We start from the raw sequence: 25,159 nt of genomic DNA on the forward strand, positions 1-25,159 counted from the left end.
GAGGCGGCGGCAAAGCAGATGTTCAATAACTGGTTGGTGCTTGCGTTAGCAAGATGGTCACTCCCTGACCATAGGGGAGATTTCCTTCAGTCCTCTGTGCAGCAGAGCGTCGAAGTTCCCGTCTTCTTCTTGTGGTTAAGTTGATTCCAGGATGTCTGAAGTCTTAGGACACAGCTCCTACCTTTAAGCGGATTCTAGGGGCCGGACTACCTGCTAGGTCCCTCCCTATGGGTGGGACCAGGAAGGGGGGTGGTTACACCCCCAATCCTTTGTCCAGCTCGCCCCAGGTCCGGGGCTGGTGTGCCCCAGGACCGGTTTGAACTGGCATATGCACCGAGGCTCCTTGTGAGCCTCAGGCATGTCTGGTTTCTTTCAAGCCCTACCTGACCAATACACAAAATCCTGTCTGGGGTGGTGCTCGCACCTCCCCTGGCAGGAAACCCTTTGTCCACGTCTCCCAAGCTGGAAGGACTCCCAGCAGCAGGAGGGCAGACTTGTGTCTGTGGTGGCAGCATCCATTTTGTGGAGCTGAGGCTATGTCTGATTTTACCCGGGTTTCAGGTACTGTACATGTCGTGTCCCTCTAGAAGGGTGGAATGCTAACCCCGTTGCCAGAATTGGCGAGGGGTTAGTATTCCAATTCGTATGACACCTTACTCGACATGTTTTGATAAAGCCAAACCAAAGTTAGCATTTAACCGCGAGGTTCATAATGCACTTAAGAGTATATGGTATGACGATATCTGGAAACAGTAGAAGGAAGTTGTTCCGACCACTGCAGACAGGCTCAGCTCATGCCAGAGCACCATCTCACATGGAACCAAGCACTCTGCCTTCAGGATTGTTAAGGCCTGCCATAGGAGTGACTTATAGGTTAACATGTGTCCCATTTAATGTTAGGTATAGGTATACTACACCTAAGTAAGAGGTGGTTACACCAACTTACCCCAGCTGAGTGATCAGCCAGTTGTGTCAAATTTGTTAGGCCAGGCCTGGGGTGGCATAATACATGCTTCAGCCCCTGGTAGGCCTTAGATACACCAATGCCCTGGATACCTAGTGTACACTGGTACAGGGGCTCACAGGGTGATCCAATTCCAATTGGTTATGCACCTAGGGTGCATAGTGTCAATTTAGTTAGAGAGAACAGCAGGCTGGGGGTCTGATTAGCAGGCCCACAGCCTCAATATGTCAAAAACCAGTGAAGCAAAAAGCAAAAATTTGGGGTGACCATAGGATAGCAGACCCTACTCCCCGACACCCATTATAAAACCAGGTCACAAACTCCAAAAGGCAAAGGGACGAGGCCTGGACCGGAGCAACTCATCACCCGTGGGACTGGGACACTCGGCAGCTATGAGAATTCATCGGTGGTGCGTTCGGAAAAGTTAATGTGATCGTAGTCCCGCAGAACTGACCACAAACCCCGCATACCACGGCGAGTCACGTTATCACCCAGAACGAGCCACAGACCTCTTATTGCCACACAGAACAGACCACACACCCCAGGATTATCACCCACTACAGACTACTTGTTACCCAGAACAGACCACACCCGCGGAGTATCACGCTGTTTTCACCCAGAACAAGCCACAAACGCGAATCCCAGCTCTTACCGCAAGTCTCAGCTCACACGGGGTGAGCGCAGGAGCCTGGAAGGAGAAGCGTAGCAGACGGCCAGTCTCATTGGCCTCTTTAAAGCCCCCAGCCCCTCCCCTTTACTCCAGGTGAGGACCGCGCACGGGCTGCTTCAAACACAGGCTCGGACTCACTCAAAGGGCCGTCAGTCAGTGCTCGACGGGCTTCGCTGATAGAGTGTGGGGCCGTTTTTAGCGCGGTTATGGGTCTATATAATTATCTATTGGGCCTGTTTTTTGCAGTTAATTTCTCAGATATTAAAACACACATTGTCTGCAGCAACATCACATCCATGCAGTCTGCCCTACATTGCAAAACGCGGACACAGCGTGTCTTTTTATACTCTGAAAACTGCCCCAGTTTGCAAATAATATGGGCCACTCTTTAGCTTCCTCATTCTCAAATGGGGGCACTTTTATTTTGGTGTCCGGTCCGATTTTATATCTCGGTCCGATCCTGTTCAACTTCAACAGGTTTGGAGCGATCGATTAAAAAATAAATATAAAAAAATCACGAAACCGATTCTTCGGCCTCCCTAGCCCTGGTTGACGCCTACTGACAGCAAACACCAGATTAGCTGATTTAGTTTATTTCCAGAAAGGTCTTTGAGTTCACTAAATTCCATAATTAATAATATTTTTTCCCTCTGGGTATTTAGACATATACAGAAACGACAGCCCTATAAGCATCACTTTCATCGACGTTTTCTCCCTTTGTTTGTCGCATCAGTAGGCCTGCTCAGTTTGTCATCACTCACTCACCTTGACACAAGAAGGAGTATTTCCAGGGCACTCCAGTTCCCTGTTCCATGCGTAACTCACCTCGTTCATGTCTGTACTGTGCATTGTGGGATTTGTAGTCCCGATTATCCCATTAGAATAGAGAGACTACAAATCTCAGAGTGCAGAGAATAGGCCTGGACTGGATGAGCCACTGACTATGTACAGGAAAACTCGGGAACTCCATGATTTCTTGTCCACGCCTTAAAACACAAACAGGTGAATTGGTTGCCCTAGGAGACGTTTTATTGTTTTTCTACCAAATACATCTCATGGATGCTTGCTAAAGAAATGATTGACCTTATTTCTCTGTGGGAGTAACTAAGCCCTCTGTAATGCACGTATGGATACATTTTATGAAGCACCTACTCTGGACTGAACGGCTTCCAGGCACTTGAGAGAACAGTGTGTGTTTGTTTATTTGGATTCTGTGTAAAGGCAGCACCGGATCCTGAAGTCCTCAACACAAACACCTGGTTCTCACTCTTAGGGTGACCAACTGGCATGGGTGCAAATTCAGGACGGTGAGTGTAAACATTCAGGGCAAAGGGTCAAAATTTCTGGACAAAAATTCAGGACAGAAGGTCAAAATTCAGGTGAAAAAATCGGGATAAAATTTACATTTCACAGACACATCAGAGGAGGTCATGCAATAGCATATAAGTAAGTAAATAGGCAAAGAACATAAGTAGAAGTCAAAATATGTTTATATTAGGTTGAAACAATCTTGTACTTCACGGCTTTCCAGTATGGGCGCAGCTTTGATCAACTGTGCAAGTATTTTTGTGGAATTTCATATAATCATAATCTATTTGTATGGTTACTGCACTGGGTTGTCCAGTCTGATATTTTGTTTACAGTTCATGGTCCTGGTTCCTGGTTCATGCATCGGGTAATGTACTGGGGAGAGTCTGGGGTGGGAGCCAGCCTTTGAACCCCTTGTGGACCCAGAATGTGGGTCTGTGTGGACTAATCTTGCTTTGCTCTGGGGTTCTCTTCCCAAATCCCACTGGTGTACTCTAGCATATGCTGCTTTTTCAGTGCTTCTCTTGCCAGGCTTTGTACTTTCGCCATCTCCAGTAATTTTGTTTTCTTATGTGTCCAGCACGGGTAACGAATGCGTAGATGAAAATATTTGTGCTGCGTCACAGGCACCCTTCTAAAGTTCTTGGCTCTTTGGCTGTTTGCTTACATTCACCTGTTTTACAGCCCGAGGTGCTGCGGCTCAAGGCCCCCAGGATTCTGGCCACACTGGCACAGTGCCCTCAACTGCTCTGAGATCTTGGTCCAGCGATCTGTCACTGCTCGGGCTGATCCCACATGAAGTATCACACAAAGGGCAGAAATCATTCAACCGTCCCCATGTGTTGCAGGCTGGTGTGGAAACCAATGCAATGTCCAGTGGTTGTGTTTTGCAGCTTCGTTATTGTGGTCGGCAGGTTCCACTGGTTCATTTGTTCATTTTTGTCTCTAGTGTGTGTTAGGGCTTCAGCTCAAGCATTCACAGGCTTCTCTGAACTCAAGCAATAAACAGGATTAGTTTGAAGGGCAGACTGGGGAACCCCAAATCCGCTTTGAGGGTGTCCAAAAACAGCCTCTGCCATCTCTGTGATTTCTCTGACTTTGCTTAGCTTAAAAGAGGTTGCAGCTCTCCTCAAACTAGGACGAGGATCGCAGTGCCATAGTACTCCGACATTTCTCCTGCCCAGTCACTTCTCCTACCCGGTCACTGACCTGCCCGTCAACTGCTCCTGTCCCGTCACTTCTCCTGCCCCGTCACTTCTCACGCCCTGTCACTTCTCCTACCCAGTCACTGACCTGCCCATTGACTGCTCCAGTCCCATCACTGCTCCTGCCTGGTCACTGTTCCTGCCACTTCACTTCTCCTGCCCCATCACTTCTCGTGCCCGGTCACTGCTACTACACGGTCATTACTCCTGTCCCATCACTGCTCCTGCCCCTTCACTGCACCTGCTCATGCCCTGTCGCCCCTCCTGCCGGTCATTGCTCCTACCTGGTCACTGCCCCTGCCCGGTCACCGCTCTTGACCGATCACTGCTCCTGCCTGGTCACCGCTCCTGCTCAAGCCCGGTCACCACTCCTGCCACATCACTTCTTCTGCCCAGTCACATTTCGTGCCCGGTCCCTGCTTCTAACCGGTCATTGTTCCTGCCCAGTCACTGTTCGTGCCCGGTCACTGTTCTTGCCCGGTCACTGCTCTTGCCCGATCACTGCTCCTGCCTGGTCACTGCTCCTGCTCCTGCCTGGTCACTGCTCCTGCTAATGCCCGGTCACCGCTCCTGCTAATGCCCGGTCACCGCTCCTGCCACATCACTTCTCCTGCCCCATCACTTCTCGTACCCGGTCACTGCTCCTGCCCTATCACTCCTCTTGCTCAGTCACTGCTCCTGCTATACTTAATACTTTAGAAGTAAATAAATACGAACTAAAACAGCGAAGTGATCCAATAGTAATATGCGGAAGTATTTTGTCAGCACTGGGGCCAACGAGATTTTCCTTGCTCTGATGTGGGTGGTATAGTGATATTTAGGATACTGTGATTTATTTATGTTGGGCTATCAATGAACAACATTGGCAAACTGCACAAGGCCGCAAGTTCCCTGCAAGTTACCCACAGTATGCTGAATGGGGAAAGCTTCTCTGTAATCAGTAAATGCAATCTACGGGCTCCAAGTTAGTCACTTGCCTCCAAGGCACTCACTTGCCACATGTTATGTTAAAGGCAGACGGCCCATTGTCATTCAAAGGTGATAATCGGCCTCAATCAGAATGACAATGGGCCTGTCCACAGCCTTTGTGAGGTCGGGGAGGGGATGCTGCATCCTGTGGAGTTCAGAAGAGAAGTGCGAGCTGGCCCCAAGAACTTTCAAACTCTTGGGGCTTCTCGCAGGGGAACAGCACAGTTTGCTGTAATTAATCTGATGAACCATAAAAATAAACTAAAGGTCTATACCTACTAATAGTCCCAGTGCCATTACCAAATAATCTGTCAGTTGGCAGTGAAAAAGGTTCAATCGTTTATTAAACAAAATACTCTGTAGAGGAGCCTCTCCGAACCTCACCCATCAGGTGCGCCGAGAAGTCTGTTGGCTCGTATTCAAACATGAGGTTATATACTTTTCAGTTCAACACATACAATCACTGTAAAAGGAAAAATACCAGTTGGCCTCGAGCTCCAGGAAAGGACCATATATGGCACACATCAGACCAGTACAAAGGCTTGACTATCTATTACAGATGAGGTCAGGAGGGGTGACTCCCTTTCGTCTTGGTGCCTGGGAGTGTAGACACGGCGCCTCCAGGAATGCGCTTATTGCCCCCAAAGCCAGATGCGACCTTGAGTCTTGGAACAGTCGAGTAAAACAGCTTACCTTCAGCTGCTACCAGTAACTCAGATGAACTGGGGCCTGACAACTGCACGTGATCAACGCGTGATCACGGCCCGTGCTCGAGCATATGATCAGAAGATGGCATCTGTATGGTTCTTGGCCTACTCTTTTAGCAATAGCTATAAAGGGAGGAAATAAACGAGTATATATCAAACAGGGAGTACACGTATAGATGCATCATGCTAACATAATATAGGTCCGATACTCCTTATATACAGGAAATCTACTTTTTTATCCCTCAGAACAGCCCTTTTAGCATGATGTAGCTAACAAAAACAGTTCAATCTTCAAATATTCCCTCATCAATCTGCATTAAGTCTTTGAGCTCCTGCTGAACTAGCTGAGCTTTTACCATTGTTGGGGATGGACCAGACACAGAGGAAGTGAGTTTTGTTGCGCAATAAGAGCAACATGCAGGTCCACATTGTACACAAACACAACACGTGAATATGATACCGGCTATACATGCCAGCACCATCAACATTTTCCATCCCCAAGTAGACAGCAAACCCCAGAACCAACCAGAGAGAGAACACGTACCAGTTTCTACATGTATCTCGGAGGCTAAACGATGTAGCTTCTGTATAGCCAAATGAACGGAGGGGGCGGAGTCAGGAATATAAACACAGCAAGAGCATCCGATCACACGGCATGCTCCTCCTCGATCTGCCAAGATAACGCCCAAAACCATACGGTTTTGAAGCGAAACGAGTCTGGTCGCCTGTAGCTCTACTGTTATATTGGTCAGTATTCCTGCAGTAGTGTTAATTACCCCTTCAACTACTCTAGACAAACGTCGTACTTCTCGGCTAGTAATCATAGGCCCCCAAAAGGGTAATACCCCCTTCATAATGTCGGTGAAATGCTGCAGTGGAGTATCGGTCTGATCTATATCGGTGGTATCTATCACCCTTTTATTTCTCCTAATAAGCACGCTACGTTTATCAAGTCAGTGATCCTTGTGATAATTAGAAGGGGCAATATAGACTGGAGGGTACAGGAAGGACAGGTAGCAACGTCCAGTCCAACCTCGCGGAAGCCAAGTATAGGCACTTTCTCCACAGACAAAATATACATTAGGAGGGGTTAACAACGGAGGGCTGCTAAAGGTACGCAACTGATAAGTGTAATTACATCGGCTTTCTCCTACTGATATGTACCCTACTCCTTGAACACAAAACGTAGAGGTACTGTTTAATACAGGCACTAGAATAGCCCTATCTTCAGTAACATTACGGTCCTGAAAGTGTCGAAAATACTGAGTGAAATTGAATTCAACAAAGTCCAAAATTTCATTTTTCAACCAAGTGGTATTTTCATGCGTTATATACATATTCATACAAGCATTCGGATCTAAGGTTCCCGCTCCATTATTCCCTTCAGGGTTGAATCCTTGATGAACCTCAATATATGCTAAAATCATTTCATAATACCTCTCTGACAACCTTCGAGCGTCCACAGTGTAATGCATATACATCATGGAAAGCAATTTGAACCAAGCCTCACAACTTTCCAGATCAGACAAAAGTAGGGATATAAATAAGTCGTGCTTGTGCATAACAGATGGTAAAAGACCACAAACCCAGCAATTTGTAGTATTGGTGGCACTGTGTGCTTGATGAAGCATTTCAATGAATGCGTTTTTCACATAAGTCTGACGATGCCTTTCCTTATGAGGGGCTAAAGTATGAAACACATGTTCCAGAGGTGGGGTAGTTGTTCCTAAAACAGTATGCATAGGGTGGCGAAATTCTAAATATATGAATACTCCCAGAAATATAATTAGCAATATTGCTATAGTAACTATAAATGCAATTTTAACACGATTGGTCCAGCTAGAAAAAACAGGCATATATGTAGGAAAATAGCGTGGTACAAAAGGACGTTCCTCTTCAGGAACAAAACGAGCAAAGGGATACATGCTAACTAAAAGTCCAACAATAAACTAGGGCAATGTAGTCCAACCTGCCAGAGGGTGCTTCTTTCCTGTGTCCGTTTAGAGCCTCACAGGCAGGCTCCTATCGTTCATCACAGATAATACCAAAACAAACTTCTCACGTTGGAGTTATGTTCTCACACAACCCTTGAAGAAAACACAACCTGGACCCCTTTGAACATTAAATTCAGTCTTTCTTTCTGAACAGAGCAAACAAATGTTCAAGGCTCTCAGCGCGTTCAGTCCAGTGTCTCGCTCAGTACACCAGAAGCGTATCTAACAGACATTCATAGCACAGGTCTGTAACCTATCACTCAAGTCTCTTCCTATCTCCTACCATGTTCACCTGGTGTACCGTGTTGTTTTCTAGGCCGCAGGTTGTATCGAGTATGACCAGGCACTTCTTGATCAGAGAACAAAACAGAGGATGATGAATCCGGTGAAACAGGGGCACTGCGAGCCTCTGGGTTAGCTGTAGGAACAACAGAATCTGGGGCGATCAATTGTGCTGATGACAGAGCCCCTTCCGAGCCCGGTGCACCTTCTCCTTGCCCTTCTCCAATTACCTGGGCGTCAGAAAAAGGGATGAATCGAGGAACTCGCTCCCTTTCCTGAGTCAGAACCCCGTCCTGGATTTGCTGATCATATGGAAGCGGGAGGGGTAGTTTTTTCAGATGTGACACATGAATCCAGTGTCGTTTGCCGTTCACTTTTACCGTCGTCCGCGTGGCCAACAAGACTTGAAACGGTTCAGACCAACGAGGATCCAAGCTGGATTTTTGCTGATAGTTACGGACCAGAACCCACTGTCCTGGTTCCAAGCGATGTCCAGGACCCTCCGGCAGGGGCTGCAAAACTGCTGAGACCTGTTGATGAATGGAACGAAGATCTTTAGTCAAAGCATATAAATAGTCTGTCAGCATAGGATACTCTATATCACGAAACGTTCTGGGTCTCGGCATGCCCCAAACATTAGCAGGGCGCCCAAAAATGATCTCAGACAGAGACAAACCAGAACGAGAATGTGGGGTAACTCGTATTGACATTAATGCCAGCGGCAGAGCATCTGGCCACCTCAATCCAGTACTTTCTTGAATTTTAGCTAATTTGAGCTTTAATATCCCATTATACTTCTCGACCAACCCAGCGGACTGGGGGTGTTGAGCCGCATGGAATTTCTGTTTAATCTCTAGTCCATTACACATATGTGTGATGAGTTTTGCAATAAAATGTCTTCCATTATCATTCCAGATCACACAAGGCAATCCGTAGCGAGGGAAATACACCTTTACCAACGCTTTTGCCGTTGCCAAAGCAGTGTTTTCTTTTGTCGGGTAGGCTTCCACCCATTTACTGAAAGCGCATACCACGACCAGGACATACTTCAAATTGTTAACGCGCTCCAGCTGGATATAATCCATTTGAAGCACCTCAAAAGGCAAAGATGGTGGTGCAAAGTTTCCACTCAGAACAGGCTCCCTGCCCCCTGGATTATGTCGCAAGCAAACCATGCAATATTGTACCAAATGAGCAGCGGTCCTAGAAATATTGGGATTGTACCATACAGGATCTAATAATGCACAAATACCTTTCAGCCCAATATGAGCTGAACCATGTGCCATTGTCACCACCGCATTCACTAATGCATTAGGCAATAGCCACCGCTGCTTTTCTGTCAGATCAATCCAACAACTATCTGCATCTAATCTCCCAATTCGCTCTTTCCAGTGAGCCAGTTCAATAGGGGTAGCTTCTTTCTGTATTTCTCGGACACTCTCCATGGTATTATCAAACATCTCTGTTTCAGCCACCCACCTAGCAGAGCTAGTCACAAACATTGAGGTCAATTTGGATTTCGCAGTTTCCTTAGCTACTTGATCGGCAAAGGCATTACCCTCCCCCACTGCATCAACCACTGCCTTGTGTGCACCACATTTGACTACAGCCACTATTTCTGGTAACGTCAATGCTGTCAGTAATCGCAAAATCAAGGGGCCATGCTGTATTCGCTGACCATGAGGAGTAAGAAAACCTCTTTCTGCCCAAAGTCGGCCAAAACTATAAGCCACGCCAAAGGCGTACTGGCTGTCGGTGTAAATATTTACTCTCAGTCCTTCACTTAAATCACAGGCCCGAAACAATGCCACTAATTCAGCCACCTGTGCTGACTGATAGGGTACTGGAGAAGCCTCAACTATAGCATGGAGAGTAGTTATGGCATATGCAGCAGTTGTCGTGCCATCTGGTAACTTGCAAGCCATCGACGTACAACTCCCCTTGAGGGTCAGATAGAGGAGTGTCAGTCAGGTCTACCCGTACCTTCGTTTCTTCCTCAGTCCGAAATATACAATCATGAACATCATTGTTCTTTTCTTTCGAAGGGGGGGTAGTAACGTAGCAGGGTTCAGAGTGGCACATCATTTAATCGTAATATGTGCAGCAAACAAAGTCAATTCGCATCCGGTAAGACGCGCACTCGTAAGGTGCTGGGTCTTTGTTTTGTTCAATAATGTATCCACAGCGTGTGGTACCATCACTCTGAGGTCAGTGTTCAGAACGTGCCCTTCCGACTGTCAAATAGCCACCGCAACCGCAGCAGTAGCTCTTAAACAGCTAGGGAGTGCTCTGGCGACGTTATCCGACACCGCCGAGAAATAGGCACAAGGTCTCTGCTTATCACCAAATCCTTGTGTTAACACAGAAAGCGAGCAACCATCCATCTCGTGTACGTAAAGCACAAAAGGCTTTCGGTAGTCAGGAGTACCAAGAACAGGTGCAGAACAAAGCGCAGATTTCAAAGAGTCAAAAGCATCTTGACAGGCATCAGTCCAGGGTAAAGGTTCATGCACATCTTTAGTGGTTAAATACAGAAGAGGTTTAGTAAGAAGGGAAAAATTAGGGATCCATTGGCGACAGTAAGAAGTTATGCCGAGAAATGCACGAACATCACGCTGAGTACGAGGTACAGACATATTAAAAATGGTAGTCACACACTAAGGGGTTAGTCTCCTCCCCTACTTCGACAGTAGATGACCGAGATAGGTCACCTCCTGTCGACAATATTGAAATTTAGAAAGGGATGCTTTATTGCCATTAGCAGCCAAATGAGACAATAATTGTACGGTGGCCTTCTTACAACCTTCCTCGGTATCAGAATCCACTAACAAATCATCTACGTATTGCAAAAGCACATTACCAGCAAGACCAAATCATCCAACAATGTTTTCAAAGCTTGATTATAAATACTAGGACTCTCTCTGTACCCCTGCGGAGCGCGAAAGAACCGGAAGCTGCGACCAGACAATGAGAAGCCAAAAGTATGGCGGCTAACAGGATGAATCGGACTGCTAAAGAAAGCATTCTTTAAATCAATCACAGAGAAATATTTAGCAGTAGGAGGAATCATAGTGAGAATAGTAGTGATGTCTGAAACCACAGGATATTGGGGCACCACTATTTTATTAATTTCACGCAAATCAATCACAAAACGATAGGTATCAGTGTAGTCAGGATCGCTTCCAACAGGGGCCTTCTTTAAGATAGGCAAAATGGGGCTGTTACACACATTAGCAGCTGTCTCCTCCACCACACCCCTTTTTACCAAATCTTGTATGATGGAGAGCAAAGCCTTCTCGCCTGCCGGAGAAATTTTGTACTGAGGTATACGAGAAAGCTGAGCATTTTGCTTCAGAGTAATAGAAACGGGGAGAATCTTTAATAATCCTACATCTGTGTCACCAGGAGCTGGTAACATAACCCACTACCTAAAGACACCCCTGCACCTGACGTCCCACAGCCTTGGGTGGCCCAACCAACAGTGTCCCAGCATCCCCAGAAATTCCAACTTACCTCTCCAACCGGAGGTCACCTCCAGAAGATCTTCGTCCCCGAGCCTGCAGTCTTTGTTGCGACCGGAGAATCTCCAACGAAATCAACAGAGCACCGTACGCCAAAACAGCAATCTGCACCCAGCTGCCCCTGCAGGTGCACTTTGGGTGCTAACTCGGATCCCCCTTTGCCCTGAGCCGAACAGCAGGAGCTTTGATATCACAACCTTGTGGCCTGCTCGTGAGCAGCCACCAACTGGAGGCCCCCTATCCCCCATTGGATAACATTGGGCCTCAGCACTCTGCACCCGGCCGTCCTAGTGCTGCTGAGGGTGCAGCCTTGACCCTGGGGGATCCCTGGTTCTAACCCCAGAAAACCAAATACAAGTACTTACCTTGAAACCAATAACCTCATTTCCTCCTATAGAACTGTATTGACTGCATTCTTGTGAAAAATGTTGTGTGAAGTTGGTTTTGTATGAGAAGTTGAAAAACTGCTAATATCTAAAAACTGCTTTACTTACATTTTCTCTAGTAAATGCCCCAGTGTGATATCTAGGCATATCACACTGAGTAGAAAAAGTAATCCATAAAGTAATCTGAAAAGTAATCTAACAGTAATTTCCACTTTATTCAACGTATTTATAAACCTTTTACAATGTCATTTTTCATTCAGCTTGCTTGTACTTTTCAAGGCAGGTTGAACAATACCATTTACACTTACCTGTGCCAGGCTTGCTTGGTTCTAGAAAAATAAATATAACTGAGTAATATTTTTACTCAAATCAAATTGGTCTAGGTTCAGTCTTTGAGTGTGTGACATCCTTTCTTGCCTGAGTGTGTACAACAAATGCTTAACACTGTCCTCTGATAAAGCCTTACTGCTCGCCCACACTTCCACAAATAGAGAGTAAGGTGCAATCTACTTTTACTTCTGCCTACCTTTGGGGTTCCACTGGACTCTGTGCACACTATACCTCATTTTGGTATAGTATATACAGAGCCAGCTTCCTACATGAACTCAAGCCTTAAAACTGCGCACCAGGAGGGTCTGTCCACTTGTCTTTGTCTCACCCAAACATTTACTGCCAGCCACTGCATTCTCAGAAACAAGAGACATATTTAATACTAAACTAAAATGTCCACTTGTATCATGATAATTAAATGTGCTGTGGATTTCTACTGTTCCATCATGACTAACAACCCTTATGCCCTTAAATCTCATCGGGAGTTTCGTCTCCGTAAGACCACAGGTTTAGGATGAAGCCACACGGAAGCAAGATCGCAAATCAGACTCATAGCACAATGTACCAGCATCCAAGTGGGCACTCATGGACTTCTGGCCCCTTACCTTGTCCATTTCCAGCAAGTAGGCATCAATGTAGTCGCGTGGGTTCTCAGCATCAAGTGTTTGTCTGTGCTCCTGGGTGGCCTTGTCGATGAACTGGAAGATTTTACAAGCATTCTCCAAGATTTTCTGGTGTGGCCCAGGAAAGTGTCTCAAAAAAGGGCATATATTGACCATCTGAAAAAACAAGACAGGCTAAAAGAATACAAACATGTCCTAAACATGCAGCTTTCTAAATCCTCATACGTCCTTCTCAATATCTGTTGCCTGTCTGTGGGCGCTTCCAAACACAAGTCACTCTTAGGAGGCCTGTAGTAAAGAACCTTTGCTTATGGTAATCTACACTCTTCGATGCTGTATATTTTCACCTCTCCATCAAAGCCTCCATTCTGGGGTAAAAACCCCAGCTAACAGGCTGCAAAGAGGTACCTACTGTGCATATGTAAGGAAATATTGTAACAGAACATATGACTTCATATCTCTGATGCTGTGTTAGCCACCTTAGACCTATCTTTTTATAAACTAGTGGAATTAAGTGTATTCGTTTAATTGGCTCACATAAAACAAAACAAGAATACAGTTGGTAAAAGGGTGACATAATCTTGTCTCTCAGTAAAATGGTGTCAAATGGACATCTTAAGAGAACATCTCTCCTACTGCACATTACAGGAAATGGTTTGTTAATTTTTTATGTATTACTTGTCTGAAATAAAGATACTTTGGAAGAAGCCTGTCTGTGGAAGGAACAAAACACCGTGGTTCTTGGCCATACCTGAGCAGCCAATCCACCAGCCAGACGAACATTGTTGCTAACCAGATGTAGAAGGTACTGGAATTTGGCATCGCTGTACTCAAACCGATTTCCAAAGACGAGTGAGCAAATTATGTTGGAGACAGCGTTGGTTACTTTGAACTGAGGATCAAATGGCTGACCTGAGGACAAAGGTTTGGAAAGGAGGGTTCAAAACTGGGAAGTTAAAGAGGCTCTATCCTACATAAAGGATAACTTTGTCGTTCACTCATACCATGAAGGAGCACTTCAAGCCCAGGAGTTGGTGTATATGAGCCTCCCAACGCCAGCACAAAGCATCTGATACCACAAAAGACCCTAAAACCAATAAGAAGACCCCGGTAATGACAAAGGTATCCTGAGACCAGCAAAGAATCCCAGAGGCCAAAAACATGGACCCCAGCACCTTACAAAAAAAAACCTGGCTCATCAGTTGTCCTCAGAAACAGCAAGTAACCTCAAAATCACCAGCAAAAAGAGATATCACCATCAGCAAAGAGAGCAGACCACCATTTAAGAGAGCCCACCACTATCTAAGAGCATCCAGCACCACTATATGAAACCGTACTACTACCAACAAAGAGTCCCCACTACCAGCAAAAAGCCTTTGATGCCTGCAATGAGCTCCTGTAATAAATAATATCCACCAACTAAAGTTAAGAGACTATGCTCCCAGTATAGTGTTTAACCAAAACAAAATACCTGCCCCTCAAAAAAACACCTTTATTAAAGCCTCCTCGGTAACAGCAAAAAGTCATACCACATCAGACAAGAGCCACTTTAACCACCAGATTGCCCCACGGCCGGCAGAGAGACCCAGAAACTAGCCGTTAGGCCTAATCTCCAGCATATGTTGGCCCAGCCACCATCTGAGTGGTTGCAGGGTCACAGCTGCCAACAGAGAGCAACGGACACCAAGAGATGGGCACCGTAATTTACAGAAGGCCCTCGCAACCAGTAAAAAAGCTACCTGAACAAAGGCAAACTTGTCCTACCTTTTGGCTCTTGAAAGGCCCTGATCAAGAATATTGATTCCTCAGATATCCGTGCTTCTATGCTCTTCTTCCCCAAGCCGAAATGTCTTAGTCGTCAGGGCAAATCTCCGTTGTTGTTTCCAAGAAGGTCCATATGGGGCAGTCAGTATCCCTGAAATGAAAAACCATAGTTTTCAACATTCATAGGAAATTATTTATAGGTTTTTAAATAAACAATTTTGAATATGGTTGTTTTTTTTAAAGCCTGTTTGTTTCATTATTATAGAAGGCTAGTACTTTAAACATATTTATTACAAATCGTGGTGTATTACATGGTGTGGTTGTGCAACCTCACCATTTAATACACTTACCAACCCCTTTAACCCAGAAAGTTTCATTCGAAAACCTTGTTGTGTCCTGGCCCCCACCCTTTTCTCCCTTTTTATCAATGGGATGATTGAGCATCTCCTGCGCTCCGCTAATTTGGATTCTCCAATCCTCGCGGGGCGTAGGATACCGGCCCTTATGTTCGCGGATGACACGCTCTTGTTATCCAAATCTTTCATGGGCGTCCAGCGTACATTGGAGGCCTTTTGCTCTTTCTGCGAAAAAAGGGATTTGGAACTGAACCTATCCAAAACAAAATTTATGGTTTTCAGTTCCAAGTTAATCAACTGTCCCCACCCTAAGATGGGAGATGTAGAACTAGATAGGGTTGCCACCTTTGACTATCTAGGGGTGACCCTCAATTATAAAATGAAATGGGGGTCTCACATGGCAAAGGCAAACCTGAAGCTAGCTCAATCAGTGGGGGGTTTACTGAAGGTTTTTAATAACACCTCTTCCAAACCTTTGGGCCCCCCTATGGAAATCTATAAATCCCAAGCAAGAGGGGGCGCGCTATACGGCGCTGTGCTTTGGGGGTATTCTACTCCTGCTTCTTTAGCGGTAATTGAGAATTCCTTTATTAGGCGTCTGCTGAAATTACCTGCAAGTACCCCCCTAATCCCCTTGAGATTGGATTTAGGCTTAGTTCCTATAGAAGAAATTGCCCTGAATCGCCCTCTCCTGTTCTGGAGACGACTTTGGTCAACACCTGAGCTTGCAAGCTATAGGCTTGACCTGGCCGATATATTGGCAAGGGGGAAACTGGAAAAGATTCCTTGGCTAACTTACGTTAAGACCCTGTGTTATGCCATAGGGAAGGGGGACCTTTGGTCCGTCCCGGAAGAGACAAGCCGCACATTATCCAAGAAATCTTTGAGTGAGGCTTTGTGTCTCTATCGGAAGGAAATGTTATTACATTCTTCTCTGGGTAGGCTTACAGACACCTTTTTGGACATTAAGTCCAGCCCCCAGTACGAAACCTTCCTGGATGTTATCCAACCCCCCCTGGCAAAGAAACTTTACATCCAGTTTCGTCACAGTTCGTTACCTTTGAGGGCCTTTACATGTAGATGGTCTAACGCATCTGATCGTTCAAGCATGTGTCCTGCTTGTATTGATATTTGTGAAACTGAGATGCATGTTGTTCTTTTTTGCCCCCTTTATATCAAGGCTAGGAAGAAATGGATTATTCAGCTCTGTAAGTCTAGGGGCCTTAGGGACTACCAGGTAGTCTTTAGAATTTTAAAATATGATACCACCCCATTGATAGTCTTTGCGATGGCCAAATATCTTTTTTCCATGTGGCTCACCAGGTCCAAAAAAATGATCATTGTCCCACAACCCTTTTGATTCCAGTAGCATTATTATTGCAATTCTAGAATCTGCTGGTGCTCTGAGATTATTTTGGGCTTTGGTCACAGTTCCAACAAATTGGCTTCTTGTGGAAATAATTTACCTTTGTTTCTCTGTGCAAATTTTTTAGCATAAAGTTTTAATGTTTTTATGGCCTGCACTCTATGTATATGTTGATTTAATTGTCTTTTATTGTACAGAATTATTTATGTCTTTTTATGGCATTATGACAAAATAAAAGCTTTTGACTGACTGACTGACTGGCAGTCAGTATCCCTGAAATGAAAAACCATAGTTTTCAACATTCATAGGAAATTATTTATAGGTTTTTAAATAAATAATTTTGAATATGGTTGTTTTTTTTAAAGCCTGTTTGTTTCATTATTATAGAAGGCTAGTACTTTAAACATATTTATTACAAATCGTGGAGTATTACATGGTGTGGTTGTGCAACCTCACCATTTAATACACTTACCAACCCCTTTAACCCAGAAAGTTTCATTCGAAAACCTTCGGCTCAACCCTGGGTAGCTGTGGCTCTGAGCAGCAAGGCTTACTCAAAGAACAGTTTAAACAGCTCCAAAACAACTGAAAAAGAAACCAACAAGAAATCCAATACCAATTTATAACAAGCATTTGCAATGCAATAGGTCTCTCATTTGCGGGAGTTAGAGCTATTGGCACTGTAAATGGTAATGTCTTTTACCCCTGTGTTTTGTTTGGAGTGTTGTGGATGTAAGTGGTGTGGAGTGGAATTATGTGGGTTGGATTGGAATTGGTATTTGTGGGATTGTTTGAGTTGGTATTGTGTGGTGTGTAGTGTATTTGTGTGGCATGGTGAACAGGGGTGAGAGCTTCAGAAAATAGAGTTAGAGGAAGATAGAGAGGGATAGGTAGTTTGTGCACGAAGTGGTGAATGAACTCTAGACAGATGATCATCAAGAGTGTGTGAGAAAGAGAGAGAGAAGTGAACAGCAGGCCACAGAGGTATAAAGAGGGAGTGTTTTTGTATATAGAAGACACCCGCAAAAGAGGAAGACAGTGTGGGTTTGAGGGACAGAAAAATTTGAAAAGGCACAGTAAATATATTGTGCTCAAAGACCTGAAGTTAACCGTATGATAGAGGCGTGAAGAGTGTATGAGCAAGTGAGGTGGGGGGGGGAAAGAGAGAGCGAGCGAGAGCGAGAGATGGAGAGAGATGGAGAGAGATGGGAGGGTTCCCTGGGGAGGGTGAAGAGAGAGGTTGGCTAGTGCACACCGCGATGGGCTACCAGAAGGTAGCATGTGTGAGCAGGTATTATAGAGAGGAGATAGAGAGTATGAGGGAGGAATGAGAGGGCCAGTGGGATTGCAAGATGAAAAGGGGTAGTGGGAGGGAGGGATGGGTTGTACTGGAATGGTTTGTTGTGGAATTGTGTGGTGAGGAGATGTGTAGTGGAAATATGTGGCATGGTGTGCTGTAGAATTATTTGGATAGTAATTAAATGGTATTAAGTGTAATGGAATTTTGTAGTGTAGTGTTGCGGAGGTGGTGATGCACTGGTGCGTAGTGTTGCTGAGGTGGTGGTGTGGTTGTGCAGATGTGGTGCTGAGTGATGCTTTGGTGGTGCTGTGCTCAGCTGGTGCTGTACTTATTCTGAAGAGGTGCTGCATTAAAAGCAGAATTGCTGCGGAGGTGGTGCTGCGATGGTGCTGTAGTGGTGCTGAGTTGGTGCTGGGCTTGTGGTGCATTGATGCAGAGGTGGTGCAGAGATGGTGCTGTGCTAGTATTGAGTGATGCTGAGGAGATGCAGCGCTGGTGCTGAAGAGATGTGGCGCTGGTGCTGAGTGATGCTGTGGTGGTGCCGAGTGATACTGTGGTGGTGCGCTGCTGCTGAGGTGTGCTGTTTTTGTGCCGAGTACCAGTGAGGTGATGCTGAGCATTACTGAGGTGGTGCAGAGAGATGCTGAGATGGTGCTACCCTGCTGCGGAGTGATGTTTTGGTGGTGCTCATAAAGTACACTCTTAATTATGCTCTGCAAACCTAAGGTTCGTATTTAGAGGAGCCGAAGGCACACAAAGAATGAAAGTTCGGAAACAAAAGTTCAGAGAGCCCGATAGGCACCAGTCTCAGTACCTGCTTTGTAGAACTGCTGGCGCTAAGCATTGTTAGGACCTTGCCCAATTAAAGCCCTGGGCTGAGGGTCACAAAACATTTCCCCATAGCAACAGCCCCTATGTGGATTAACCCAACACCAAGAAATTCACACCTGACAACTCAGAGGGCATTGAGGACAGTGGGCACGTGCTATAGTAAAACTTGATATTATCACTGTCCCACTAAGTGAAGAGTTTGGAGCAGTAAAGGGAACGGTTTAATAATAGTTTCTAACAGTTGTAACATTGAACTACCTTACAAAATTTCCAAAAGAGCGAACATATGCACTGCGATTCAGGCATAGATAATATTGTGCGGCAGTTACGTGAGACAAGGCATTTTTTTTCCTCGTTTGCTCTGTGTTGTTGGAGCACAGTTAGACTTTCCCTGGGACAGCCATCATTACAGATTTATGCATCAGATATATAAACTGAAAAATAAACCTCACTCTTACGTCACTGTTAGACTCAAGAAAAAGGTTACTCTGGGAATTTCCCACAATGTAAGCAGTTTATCAAAGGCACCAGTTGTTACATAAAAATGTGTTTTTAATGGTTAGAAACCATTAAGTATTTGTTTATAATTGTATGAACTGAATGATCCATACTGTAAAAAAAAGAAAATTGTTATATGGTGGACTTGGATTACTGGGTGGTAAATGCCAAATATCTTAAAAAGATTAACAAAGTTAATATTCAAAAGTTGTGGCTATATCAAAATCCTTGTTTACTGATATGAAACATTATATGGTACTAGTAGTGTTGAGAGGTTCATTTTAGAGAGAACAGCAACATTTTGGAGACAATAATACTGCCCAGACAGGTATTATCTCTAAATTGTTGGCCTATATTGCACTGGTGTATAAAACTAACGGATAAATTAGGATGTGTGCTGATGTTCTCAATCTACATTTTAAAAAATGCTTGAAGGGCATCCTCTGTCCTCTCTCTAAATTAACTAATTTGGAAAATAACGTACTGGAGCAGTTGTCTGATAAGGATGAGCACAAGCCTTGGAAGTGCTTAGGAAAAGTGAAATCACAAAACAAAGTTCAACGTTGCTGTGCAGTATTTAGACCTTCGGATATTAATAAAAAAAGGCATCAAGCCAGAAATTAGATTAGCGGAAGCAACAGAAAAGATATCCAGACTGGGAAATATGGGACAGTTCATGCGACTCTTACGTGGGCTGGTTCTTATGAATAATTGAACCACTTCCCAGATTCAACTAGAACATTAAAGTAATTTAGGATGAAATGGCTGGAATTTGATTAGATGGACAGCTGTGATAAGGTTTTGTAATTGTGAAGAAGAGTTTACCTAGAATTTTATTGTTGGTACTGTATCATTTACACGGATAGGAATTTGTAAGAGTGATAGGAATTTCAGGTTTAATCACATTTTGATTACTATTTTTATGCAACAATATTGTCCTAAGTGGTGGTAGTGAGAGGCAATTCTCTGTTTTTATCAATTGAAATTGGCAGACTTCACAGTAAAGGGTGGACTCAAGTATCACGATGACCTTGTATCATACCAGGGCCAATGAAGGAGTTAGAGGATTTAACTGTGTTGTAAAATGATCTCCTAGATTGTAAGGAAGAAGGTGATGTTGTGGAATTATTGCAATATATACCCATTTATTCATGGAAGAGGCTACTTTGTTATATAGCTTGGTATTATAGTAAGTTCTAAAGTGTGTCCACCCAGGACAGAAAGATGTGGAACAAGAGTAATGCGAGTGATAAGTTAGCAAATAGAGAGAATGTTAAGCAAAGGAAGTACATTGGGTTATATCAAAAAACAGGAGTGATGGATAATATGTGGTCTGTTGTGTGTGTGTAGGCATGTTAAAGGAGTCAGGAAAGACAGAAAGAGTTAGCCTAGTATTTTTTACCCAAACATTTAATAAGGCCTCCCTTCCACATTTGCATTACTGTGTAAAATGTGTTACATAGAATAGCCACAAAATACAGAAGGAACGCTTTCCCTTATTCTTACCTAGAACTCTGTTAAAGGTCAACATGAGAAGTCATGTCAATCAAAGAAGAATGACTGATCCATTCAAACCAATACCACCCAGGAATCAAGTTTAGCAGAGCAACAATGTTGGGTAGAGGAAACACACTAGACAAGTATTGGTTCCTGAACCTCGAGCAAGGAAGACCCCATGAGCGACCAAATCATTAAGTCGTACCTGCGTCCACATAAAAAGATACCAAGGCACCAAAGGAAGTAAAGAACCAATTCATATGTTGGAATGAACGAAAATACTGATGTAAACAAAGACTGGATTGAGTCAAAGGCATAAAAAGTGATATCTAACACCCAGTGAATGGATGAAAAGTTCCCTAAACGATGGACGGGCTGAAACCCCCAACCTTCAAGCAGTTGACTAGAATGCAGAAGAAATTAAAAGCTGGCTGAGAACATCGGTTCTGGCGGAGTCTGAAACAAGGATGGGATGAATCGGACACCAAAAGGGGGAGGGAATAGACAACGGCTGACGCTCAAATAGAAAAACCTTCAGAGAAATCCCACTACAGGGGTCCATACAGCATGGACAGCAAAGTCTGAAAGGCCAACTGCATTGTGCCAGAAGTTGTGGGCCAAAAGCCACTCAATCACCTCCCTCTACCCCTAAAAAGAAACCATGCTAGTCACTGACAAAGGAAACATGTCTCCTCCTTAAAAATAGAAACCCCTTATCCACATAGGAATCATGAAAGCATTCTTGAAATCGAATTATTCCTAAAAGTGCAAACATATGCACAGAGTAAAACCACCACAGCAAGTAAATTAGAAAGTGCATGAACACTACTAAGGTGAAGTACAGAAAATCTACAGATTGTAGAAGTATAATATTATATACACAAGCATCTCTCATACGGACCTCACAAGGTATTGCATGAAACCTACTGACCAGAGACATCAAAAAGGAGCTGTCTGAAACCCATTGTGAACAAACAGAGTCCAATGCCTCTCTTGCATTTAACCATATCTTGAACACAGACAAGAAGGTGATAAATACCTACAGATCATCATGATTCATTCTACCGAATGTCACAGAGAACAATCATGCGACCCTTAGAAATGAGGATGACTGCCATATGTACATCCTGAGAGGAACAAAATGGTCTCTCTCACAGAAGGTCATCTTCAGAGATGCAGACTCCTTCCGATTACCATATCGGTTACCGCTCTTGTTACCAGTCTAAGCTCCCAGATGACTCTGGCAGGACACCATGGAAATCGAGCAACTGGGTAGGAAAAGGAACAAACCCTACTACTGCAGGGGCTCCCTCAAGATCCAGGAATGCACATCCAAGCTTGCAAACTCGGCAGTAGAGCTTAAAGAGCGTCCTGATAGCAACTGATATCCAGCGGATACAGTTGGTGAGAATAAATGTTTACCATTAAGGACAGGAGAGACCGAACATGACACTCTGAGAGAAAAATTCATACGTTATAGAAAAGATGAGGAAAACAAAGAATTTTAGTTACTGCATCGTAAAAGTATGCAAAAAAGAGTAGAATAGGTGATATCATTCGTATAGGGAACATAAGCTGTGTTATACTAAAGAAAAAGAACTATATTTTATTAATGTGTGTTAGAAAAACATGCACATGATGAACTCTTACATTATAAAAAGTTTGCCTAAATATTTCTAATACCATTTATATGCAAGAATAACTAATGAGATTTATCAAATGGTACGATTGATACCAATTATGACAGTACATTTGACTAAAATCTACTTCTTTGTGTGTGTAACCGTGTGCACCGAAAATGAAAAAAGAAAAGTAGGTGCTACACATTTCTATTTCATGATGCTCCTGTGAAACTTATAGAGAATGTACTTCACCTATGTTTAAAATGTATGATTTGAAATGTATTTACACGTTGGTACAAACAAAACGTTATAAGTACCCAATACTGACATGTATCAATTCTAATTCTACTAAGTGTTTCTAAGTGCATCAGAAGTTATACAAAACAAAATGACATCTTTATGTTGTTTTATGAATGTGTGCTTATAAAATTCTATATACTGCGTTGTTAGTCTAAATTAATATAGGCCTTAATACATTCACAAAGTGTTCTGCCTTGCTAAGCTCACTGTCTGTGAGAGATGTCTTCAGTATAACAAATTATGTGCAACAGTGTATTTCCTTACTGAGTTCACATGTATTGAACGAAAGATGTTGATACAATTAGGTTACCATTCCAGGACATCTGCTTGGGAAACTGTACTCTTTGAACTTTCTCCTATGTTCTACGTAAAGGAGCATTGTTCTAACGTTTCAAATACTGCATGGCTTAAGGACTGTACAATTGTCCCACCAATTTCTCTGCAACTTGTGCTTCTTTATGTCACCTGACAAACACTCCATACGAACTGACCAATGGGCTTAGTGGTCTGACCAGATGGGGTGACTCCAGGAGGTGTCACCCCCGGAAATGCTAAGAATATAACATTGCCTGACCTAACGGATAGCTCTCTCTCTCTAAAAATGTTATTAAAATGGTGACGGACGATTTGATCTTCTGCATATCCTGCTGATTACAAACTGCTAATGGAGATTTGCAGAGATTTCCTGGCAAATTAACTTGCCTGATGTGGACTCATCTGGCTTCTTTCTCAAACTGGTGCATATGCTATATACGCGTGTGGTCCCTTCCTACTTGAACTGGCACAATTGTCCCTTTGATGAACTCTTGAGCTTTTGGTAATTATTTTTAACCTTTCTTTATTTGTCTTATTACCCTATGCAGTCTATTGATACACTTATGTTTCTAAATTTTGATAAATTAAACTAAATATTCTACTTTGATTCAGCGGTCATGATTTATCTTTATATAAGTGAGTGTGCACTTCCAATTTTGGTTTACCAATGACTAAGGGAGATCCTATTAGAGAGATCTCAGAGCATCAATTTTCTAATGTTATCATTCTGCATAGTTTTAGCTGAACTTTTGGTATGTATGATTTTGCTCGACTACATTTCTTCAGGAAATTTGGGCTTGCAGTGATAATTCTTTACCTTTATTGTCTTGAGAGTAATCTACATGAGCTTGATATCAACTTTGCAATTCAGTTGTCCAATTCCTGGTCCTTATCGGATGACTGTTAGGACCCTTTATATCCAATTCCTCTTGGCATCCAGCAAGGTCCATCGGAGGACCAAGAGAGTGGTAAAATAATTCTTGAAATTCCGGTCTGTTAAGTATTGGGGCCCAGTAAATCATACAGCACACATGGAAAAAGGAGTAAAAATCTTAACTGTAAAAGTTAGGATCAACATTGTCTATCAAGTTTGCGAGACAGAAAAAACAAAGTCTGCTGCTCCTGATCCCTTCGTATGGCAAGCAAGAAGAGAAGGGTCTTTACCTACATACCAGGGAGATGTGTTTTTTTTTCAATTTTGAAAGGGATAGGCAAGGAAATTCGGTCTACTGTGGGAAGGGATACCTGTTTGTCAGGACTGGGATGAGGAAGTCACACTAGGAAGTAATGCAAGCACAAAACAGAGGGGTCAAATGCACTTTAATTTTGCATATAATCATTGTAGATTAAATCAGCTCAATACAACATTCTTAATATGAAGAAACTATTAGGAGCTCATTTTGTTGAGGTGAAAATTGACATAGATTAGGAGTCTGAAATCTCACAAGAAAAGAACCAATGACCGCATCCATTGGGATGATCTAGTGGTATGCGACAGTAATTAAGCTCTTCCTCCTCCTACCCATATGACAAAATACAAGAGAAAAGCCATGTGGGTTTCATCATAAATAATTTAAAAATATGTTGTCAAACATATGGGGGGGGGAAGAAATCAAAGAATGTTCTGCAATGATACTCATAACATAGCCACAATAAAATAGGCTCCAGAGTTGTGTAAGTTATACAGTAGCCTGATTTGTATTTTGATTCAAGGTGCAAATATAAAGTTATATTTCTGATCCGAGTACTGGCCTGGATGTTTGCACGTTATTGTCTTTAAAGCCAGCATTACCACTAGTTCAATTTCTTCTCTAGCGTGGCCTTTTTTTATATTAAGGATGTCAAGATAAATGACAATTGTACACCTGGTTTTATGAAATTATCCAAAAAATAGGAGATCCTAGTTGACAAAAATCCAAATGATATTTTCAGAAGCAATCCAGATTTCTGGAATCAGGAAATTAAGAAGAAACTGAAGTGGTTTTAGTTCTAGGATAGACTTAAAATTGTACTTTCCATAATGTTGAGAGAAAATTGTATTTTCCTTGTATTAGAGTGTCATTCTCGAGCCAAATTTAACACAGGATTACTGTAGTACCAGATAGGTAACATCTTGATGTTAAACAAAACAACCAAGAAAGTATATTAATAATACTGTAAATCAATGAATTTTCTTTACATTGAACACTAATAATCAGACCAGTAGTGCTCGACAGCACCAGTCACAAACAAAGACCGAAGAGCACTACCCTGGAATTTTACATGATCAGTTACTTGAATGACTTTGATGGCACAATGAAGGACAAGGAAGCATAAGTTAATTTTCATCCATTAACATCTCATACTAGTGA

General features: G+C 43.4%; 1 protein-coding gene and 1 pseudogene across 1 annotated transcript in view; both read right to left on the reverse strand.

Moving 5' to 3' along the window:
- The window catches only part of LOC146772887 (protein S100-A2-like), a 40,441-nt gene extending 38,691 nt beyond the window's left edge, over window positions 1-1,750 (reverse strand). The window contains exon 1 of the mRNA XM_085637350.1: window positions 1,617-1,750. The gene's annotated coding sequence lies outside the window, so the exon portion shown is untranslated. The remainder of the gene's footprint in view (window positions 1-1,616) is intronic.
- LOC146772888 (cytochrome P450 2H2-like) overlaps window positions 1-25,159 on the reverse strand; it is a 76,966-nt pseudogene that overhangs the window by 26,631 nt on the left and 25,176 nt on the right.

The sequence above is a fragment of the Triturus cristatus genome, chromosome 12 (assembly GCF_964204655.1).
Source record: "Triturus cristatus chromosome 12, aTriCri1.1, whole genome shotgun sequence".
Taxonomy (NCBI): Eukaryota; Metazoa; Chordata; class Amphibia; order Caudata; family Salamandridae; genus Triturus; species Triturus cristatus.